Here is a 9,040-nt window from a genome sequence, read left to right as displayed (position 1 = left end):
TGGAAGGATTCTGAATTTCTTATCAAGTTTTCAAAAGAGCGCAGAGGCAAGGGGAGACGCGTAGCATGTCTAGTAGATTAATCTGGGCTCGGCTGATCCCAGCGTGCGACAGGAGCGGGAGTCTCCGAGACGCCGAAGCGAAGCGCCGCGGCTCAGATGGAACACAACGCACAGAGATTCTCAATGGGCTGCAATATGGCAATGTTTACACTTGCTCCAAGCCATGTAATAGAAAATCCTGCCCTGCATAATCATTGCCTTTCTGGAATTTAATTTAATTCCCTATAGTGTGTATTACCTGAGAAAATTAGAAGCAAACAAGCGGAACAAACTATCGCTCAATTTGGCTGCTATCATGGAATAAATGCTGCAATGAATAGAATGATTAGTTAGATAGGCCAAGTTTAATAAGTTAAAAAGTGGCAAATTGAATGTGTTCTTAATGCGACATGGAGGGCAAACAAGGAGATGCAGTAAACATATACTGTACCTACTGCAGGAACTACGAATTGTAGATTATGCACGTCTCCATTGTGCTGGGAGATGAGGGATAACTAAATCTGTATCTGTACAGTCAGATATGCAAATTCACAACTGCTCACTGGGGACATTGAGCAGCAGAAGGTCACAGAGGTACCATAAAGTCCCCTCAAAAACCCCAATGAGGGTTGAGTGCTGTTCCAAATACATAAATTCTATTCACAAGTGTCAGCGTGTGGTTCAACAGGCGTGCTCCCTGTCCCTTCCTCTGTCCGCAACTCGTACAGGCGTCCAGCTGGAAGCAATTTAGCCTCCGATGCTCCTAATTTTCCGCAGGTTGCAGGCTCCTCTTTGGAGGACAGCCAGTCCTCTCCGTTTCTCATTTACCTGACATTATTCACTAGTTTGCATTTCCTGTTCCCATGACCCGTGGACGTCTTCAGCTCTGTGTCGACTGGCATTATGGCCGCAGAATTCAATTTCTGAAGAACAGAGCATCCTGGCAGGGCTGATCAAAGATCCTGTGAGGTCATATTGTGGAAATAATAACGAGTCTTTCTACAGAACATCCAACAGGAAACGCTTGTCGGTTATTTTCAGACCGCCAGGGAGAAATGTTTAATTTGTGTAAAGCATTGTTGCAGTTTGTACTTAGTGTAAATGCTTTGCAACATTGTAAAAATTAAAGGAGATTTATTTATACAACCAAGACCCAGGAAAGTTTTCCAGATATATGGAATTTATACTAATATAACTTCAAATAACTAATTTAACAATAATTTTTGTGTAATTGAATATACAACATAATTCCTTTTTTTCCCCCGGCAGACAAACTTATATGACGACTAAATAAAACTAGTTTTGATGTAAATGGAGGCAATTTATAAATTAACAACAACTGATACACTGAACGCAGCTATGCCCTAATAATAATAATTTCCAGTCTTAATTTACCTGAGAAGTAAAGGCAAATGATATTAATTCCAGGAAACAACATAAAGATAGAAGTATATTACAGGTCTGCAAAATAAAAAGTTACCAACGTCGAATAACATTAGCATCCGCAAATATATATATATACATATATATATATATATATATATATATATATATATATATATTTGCGGATGTGGCGGGTGTGAATATAATAAGATACCGGTAGATACATCTTACTTTACCAGACGACTTGACTGATGTAAAATTGAATTATTTGTTTGAATTAGTCCCGATTTGCATTTCATTATGTAGCTCAAATGGTTGCATAGTATTATTTATTATTTCTTTCTTTCGTCTGTGAAGTCTGTTTGCCTCTCGAGGGAAATCAGCTGGAAGAAAGCGAGCAGAATAATCTGTCAATAATTGAGGATAATTTACAGCTAAGCTACAGACATTTCTACACAATAAAACTATTTGCTTCTATCCATTACCAACTATTTGTTGCGTGGAGGCCATCTCCTTAATTGGAGCCAGCGTCTAATCGATGCGACTTCCAACCAATTGCCCATGAGTCATCATACAACAACAGTACCAGCAATCACAGATTTACAGGACTGCCAATACGCTTTGCTAAAATGATGTATTTACTGTATTTCCATACGCATCAATTTTAACTCTGTTGATACAGTGTATTGATTTGCGGAAGCCCTGCGGAGTATTAAAAGCCTCTTCCAGGTATGCGGACGTCGTTCCTTTGGCCACGAGCCCAAATGTTGTGTGACATCTGCCCGAGGAGAATTCCTTGGTTTGAGATTCAGGGAATTGCAGCTGCCAAACCACTCATTTAAATCATAATATGGAAGTCCTTCCCATGAGAATCTGGTGCATGCTGTCATTCAGGATGCTCAGGTGTTGCTCCGCTATCATTAGTGGTCAGTGTTTCTGGGAAGAACAGCCCAGGCAGTGAGGGAATGCAGGGATCGCTGGAGCGAACTGAAGGCCTGCTGTTTGCAGCGGCTCATGTTTTCCACCTCTTGGGTAATAGCTATGGATCCCTATGTAATCAACACTTTTTGTTATGTGCTGTGACTTGGCTGCTGTGCTGTGATACGATGGGGGTTGCAGAGAGATTAGGCTGCCAGCACAACCCTGGGCCATAGTCAGGTGGAAGAAAACCCAAAGGAATATACAAGAAGTTAATTGTACATCACAGGCCTGAATGAGGTGGAGAAAAATCATCTGCAACTGAGCATTTTAAGGGTTACTGAGCAGATATTTAAGCAGCAGAACTAAATCTAAGTCACAAATTAGTTGTTTATTTTCGGTAGCTTCTTTGAAAAACAAGGAACAGGTGACCCAGAAATTAGAGTGGAAACTGAATAAAGTATCTGAAGAAACCAGATCATTATAAAATTATAAAATTCATGTTGAGGCATCTTGCTCTTCTGTGCCAAAATATTATGATTATCATCATGAAAGGGAGAAAAATAAATCACTCTATGATGGGACACCAGGTGCAAATGCAAATATTTTCCTGAGACAGATTTATTGGAGGGCATGCACTCAGAATGAAACAGAGAACCTGGTTTATTTATTTACAGTGTGATTTACAGCTTGGCAGATATTTTTTTTTTCCAACACTGCCTGAAACTATTTCTGTTATTTATTTATTTTTCTCAACACTGGAAAGCTGACGGCATGATGATAGATAAACGATCACATTATTATGGTGATGACAAAAAGGCACACATGCATGTAAAAATCCAAGTAATTTGTTTGGATTGAGTTCTGCGGTAAGGGAAGTTATCTTAGATGTGTCGCTGTCCGTGGAACAGCGATGATTGGCTGGCCAGAATACGAGAGGAGAGCAACAATACAAAAGAAAGATGGGATAGCTCACAGCGTACGGAGCGTACGGATAGAAAGTGAGAGTCATGGATGTAACCTGGGTTCTATGAAGTCACTGTCTCTGATGGTCGGGATGAATTAAATGAATAAAACTTGGGAAGTGTCCAAACAATATTTCACCAGATTAAGAAACGCTTTGTTAAAGAAATTATGACAGTCTAAAAAAATCAAAAACAAGAGAAGGGACTAAGATCAACAGGGGGTCCACGACCCCTAGAGGGTCCATGGTGGTACTTTTTAAATTTCCCCCCACAAATTTAAATTTCTTTAAATACAGCTAGAGCTGTCTTAACAGTGCACCGTTTTACACGGAGCGCAACACTAGACCTGTCAACTGTGCATAATAGGCCCCACCCCATTACCGCTGAGCCAATCACAAGGCCGCATATAACACTCTGACTCTGTAAGATTGCCGCAATAGGCCGAGAGCCTATTCAGTCTCCAGGTGAAATCCCAGAAGCACGCTGCAATATTAGCAGGAGAGAAGCTAACAGTGCATGATATATATATGTATGTTTATGTTTATGACAGTTGCACCGGTGTATTATCTGAACAGCTTAATATGGAACGCAAAATGATAATAATGTATATTATAAGCAGTAGGCCGAGTTAAATATAGAACACATACAGTAAAAACGTTGAAGACCCCTGGACTAAGAGACCGTAGGCTCCAGGTATTCATCTTACACATGCAGAGAGAGTGTTTATGTCATTATTGTCAATGGAAAATGGGCAAACAGAAGTAGGAAGGTGATTTGCCATTTGCCTTGTTTGTTTTTGTCATGAGTTTGGGGAAAAGACCAGCCTGCTAAAATAGTTTGCTTAAAATTTATGGGTTATGTTGAGTTATCGCAGTGAGCACAGCTCCCTGTACCAGTTGATAGTGTGATAGGGAGCTTAAGTTCATTTGGACGGCAGCCTACATGATGTGGTCTGGATTAAATCAACAGTTTGCTGGTTGGCCTTCCTTCTGAACTCGGCACTCGTGAGCCCTCTGTTTCCTCCTCCACCTCTGAACTCGAGGAAGTTTAACAGAAATCCGAGAGCCATAGAAGAAAAAACGCAGACTCCAACATTTTCCAAAGACTGCAATAAATGATGAATTATGCATTAACCATAACACAAGCGGGGGTAAGTCTATGAGTCTGAAGACATAACTTCAAAACTTGAAAGCGATCCAAAAAAAAAACAAAAAAACAAAAAACTCATTAACAGACAATGCACATAAATGAGATGAAGTGTTTCTGCTCAAAATAAGAGCTGTTGCATGGACACGGTGCAATTATAATCAACAGAAACCACACAAGGTAGCAACGGAACACGCACTAACATAGCCATGTAACATTTAACCAAGTAGCACCTACTGTTACGGCGCATCGCGCATAAATGTCACAATCAAATAAAGGAGCTTCCCCACTTCCCCTTCCAGGATTATGGGAAAGCCTGTACAAATATCGAAATGTCAACTGCGCATAAACACTTTCCAATTACCGTCTATGGAAGCAGCAGCTGTAGGGTGGGGGGTCACACATGCTTTGCAAAGCCTTCAATCCCCATTGGGATTTGATCACAATACACAATAATTCACACACAAAACAGAATGATCACGCAACCATTTGAAATTCTTTTCCGCTGGGTTTTCAAACTCAGGAATTGTTTTTAAAATGTCCATCTGCAGAATTGGGTAGTGACCCTGAAGATAAAAGGCCCATTTGTGACAGCAGCCATGCAGAGGTTAACTGCCCCATATTCCCCCAGTCGTCTCGTATGTCGTGATGGTGATGATGATGACTGCTGGCTGCCTGTCATCGCCGCTCCACAACCACACATGTCATTATCGTCACGCCAGATGATGGGTCATTTGTGCCACACTGGTGCAACAGGCGTAGCTGGACCTTTTCTGACCCGTCTTCTAATTACACCCTCAGGACGGGAGAAGAGCCAATCAAGAGAGAGCTGTTTGGTTCAGCGTCGACTGACCGAGGGGGAATCTCTGGTCCGTCTGCCAGTCAGATATGATGCGGCTGTTTTCCTCCAGCAGACCCCACCGCAGAATCTCGGGAAGCGCATTCGAAGCGCACGTACGGCTTCGAGACGCACAACAGACCTTGAAGGGGCTTGCGTAACTAGAGGCACTGGGCTTCTTAAGAGGTGAGCAGTGTGACTTCTGTGTCTGCCGGCGGGGTGTCTGTAGACCTAATGTAGATTAGGCCTTTTTTAGATGCGTTTCCACAGGCTAATTGCCCAGGTTATTAGCATACACAGCCACCCCTATGCCCAGACTGGGAGGAAGAAATCCCTGCCCAATTATGACAGCCACTGCCACGGTGGCAACATGTACTCCCAGCAGCCTGGTTAGTGCTGGTGTGAGCTAACAGTTTAGCAGCAGGCAACAGCTGATGGTGTGTTCTTCGACGCAGACTCGTGAAACTGCAAAAAAGATATCTGCAGCTGTTCGACAGTGGTAGGATTTAACAAGAACAACATTATAAAAATCTTTAAAATGATCAAAATGTGGTCAACACATTTTGATTTCAGATTTATCTCTGGAAGATAGGATTATATGGTGATGATGTGAAATCCTGCATGGTTTGTCCTTCACAGATTTCTAGCCGTAATTATTGAGATTAGACCTGTGATATGATGGAGGTAGTCATGCTGTGAACTGCGAGACATCACTTAATGCTTCTGTCGCTAATGTTGCCATAAAATTGGATCACGTTTACCATATTCATGAAAAGGTTGGTATAAATGAACTCCTCGTGGTATTCACAACCTTGTAAGTGGACTTCTGCAGAGAGGCCACAGTTCATAAGTTGATGATTTCAGAAATGATGATTGATGGTAAATTAATATATAATCTGCTTGCCTTTCAATCTGAGCTGAAAATGTCTAAACTTATCTCATTTGAGGACTTTCGCTCTATTCTAAAAGGCCGAAGACGGGCGTTTTCAAATTGTTACTGGAGTCATCACGCCTGCATTTTATCTGCTAAACAGTTTGCATTTCTGTTTCAATGTTTATTTCGCGATTGTCGTTATCTTTCACAAGGGTGATTGTCGTCACCCTTGTGAAAGAGGTCTTGATCTCACTGGGTCTTTTATCTGGTTAAATAAAGGTGAAATAAAACTGTTCTTCCAATATGTCTGAGGAAAATTCTGATTCCAACAGCCTCATCCTTTCCTTATGTCCTGACATTTCCAAAATTGAGTTCCCGGGCAGTTAGCCTCCTGGCTTTAAGGTGCCAGCGGTTGCCTAGCATCGGCGTTCTCAAGCCACAGCTGATGTTATCACTTGAACGCCAAGCACGTTGTAACCATGAGCTCACATATTCCAACAGCAGGTCCCGTAAGTACACTTTTAGTAAAAATAGTAATTCTGGGAATAGCACATTCTTGGTAAAATATGCACAAGTTGTGCATAAGGTCTCTCAATGTCAGTGAAGTGAATAGGTGTCGGGAGATGTCAGTCAGAGATGATGTCAATCAGCACATACGTGGGAGAAACCATGGGAGAGGAATGCAGGTCCTAAGCTGGAGCTACAGTTTTTTGCTGCTTATTAACTTGATGCCTGCTGTGACTTAACCACGTTCACCTCAGGGCATTTTCTACTTTTCTGCAAACCTACACTCACTCGTTCCTACTACATTTCTTCCACTTACAAAATTGCAGTCAAACATCTTGCTACACACTCAACACGCACTGTTGGTCTGTGTTAAAGTTTTCACAGCACAGCTCTAAACCGATTCTCACATCTTTGCAGAATGTAAAAATATATATATATATATATGTACAAATGTATATCCTACGTGCCGTCCTACAAAATAATGTTCATGTGCTTGTACGATTCTGTTATTAAGCTGTACAATGGAAACGCCTGCAGCAGCAGCTTGTGATTGTGGCTTTTAAGACTCTGCAGGGGAAGATATTTCAGTGCTGTGATCCATAGAATAAACACTTTATTCAGTCCCGTGTAGCTCTACGTGCTCAGCTGACTGCACTGAGCTCCTCTCCAGAGATACCACAAGATGATTCTCAAAGATATTTCATTACACTGTCACCGCCAAGGTTAAATGAAGGTAGGTTCTAAATTATTTGTTTGTAGAGCACAGATACATGACCTGGGGTTAAGTGGGGGTTTAAGGCACACCGCAGTAATCTGTATGCAGGCGTTTATCCGTTTCATCATTAAACAACAACAGGTCATTCGGTGTACCGAGAGCAGGATACAGACACCAACAGAAAATACAGTCATTATAACTGGAAACGGCGATCCAGGGGAGAAAACACTTTGACCTTTTTGCTCCTTTCTATTTTTTCCACTCCCAGCCCTGCTCTCCTGGCCCTGCGCCAGATCAGATATGTGTGACCGTTTCTCATGTTTCTCCCTAAGACATACTCAACATACAAATAATTCAGTGCCCTTGTCCCCCAACCAACCCAGCCTGACGTCCTTTGTCAACAGGATCACTAAGCCCAAGGACTCGGGTAATAATTATAAGCCTCGTGTACAAGTGCATTCTTGGGAAGTAACACGGTCCAAGAACAACAAGGCAGTCCTGCCTACATGACTGCTGTCATGTAAACAACAGCTCCATGAGGTGTGTTTTTCTGAACATAGAATTATTTGACAACTTAATCCATACTATTCTTTAAAAAAAAAAAAAACAGCAACTAAATACTTGACAACTTCTGTCTATTTCCTGAAGCAAGGTAAGCCAAACAAAGTGCAGGGACCATTATTAATTCAGAGCACAACTCAAGTAACAATACTCTGTGGCAAAAGCTGTTAACTTTAAATCTCTCCCCCGCGTTTGGACAAAACTGTAACAGAGCAGAACAAATGTGCTAGATAAGATCAGTCATTGGATACCGTGCAAATAAGTATTGCAATCATTCAAAGGACAATTTATCTCCATGTGTCCTAATGCAATATTGCATTTGTATGGCTGGACCATCTTTCTAAGACAATCTGCCGCCTATACATCTCTATCTCCAAGTCCTTTTCATTTATCTGTTTCAATATCCTGTATCCTGATGAGTCTGGGAACTGGGTGTTGACCTGACGTTTAAATTCCAGGCAAGTCCATTATGGTAAGACAGCACAAAGTGCTGATAGAGGGGAGAGATACAGCTCAAAGGACAAAGAACATACATGCTACCTGGTTTTGGATTCTCTTTGTCATTGTGTTTACTGCCGTGTGTAGCATTTGCCTGTATGTGTGTGTGTGTGTGTATGTTCCTGTGATTGTGCACAGCTCTCTGGGCTATGGGGGTTAGCAGAATATACCGCACAAAGAGTTATGGTCAGCTCCACTGTGCTGCCTCCATTTCCCAGTGCAGCCAAATCTCTCCCAACGGACCAAATCCTGTCAGATAAGAGCAGACAGCTATCGCTCCGTTTTATCCACACAGACATGCCAACTCCTTGGTGGGGGAGATTAGGCCAAAGGAGAGGGTGACAGCCCTATCTCTGGGCTTTGGGGGATCTTTGTGACTGTGTTTAGTTTATCAGACCAGTTCTGATGTCTCTTTATCCAAAGCATCAACAAAACAACACACACCTGGGATTTAATATCTGTATATATGAAGTTCTTTATCATCAACAGCACATCTTAAAAGAGTTTCAATTAAAGATTATTTATCTAGCGCCGAATGATAACAACCAGTGTGGGTTTTTTAAGCAAGTATATTTTAAATTACATTTAATTCCTTA

Source organism: Mugil cephalus, chromosome 17, assembly GCF_022458985.1.
Source record: "Mugil cephalus isolate CIBA_MC_2020 chromosome 17, CIBA_Mcephalus_1.1, whole genome shotgun sequence".
Lineage (NCBI taxonomy): Eukaryota > Metazoa > Chordata > Actinopteri > Mugiliformes > Mugilidae > Mugil > Mugil cephalus.
This window is presented reverse-complemented; position numbering follows the sequence as displayed.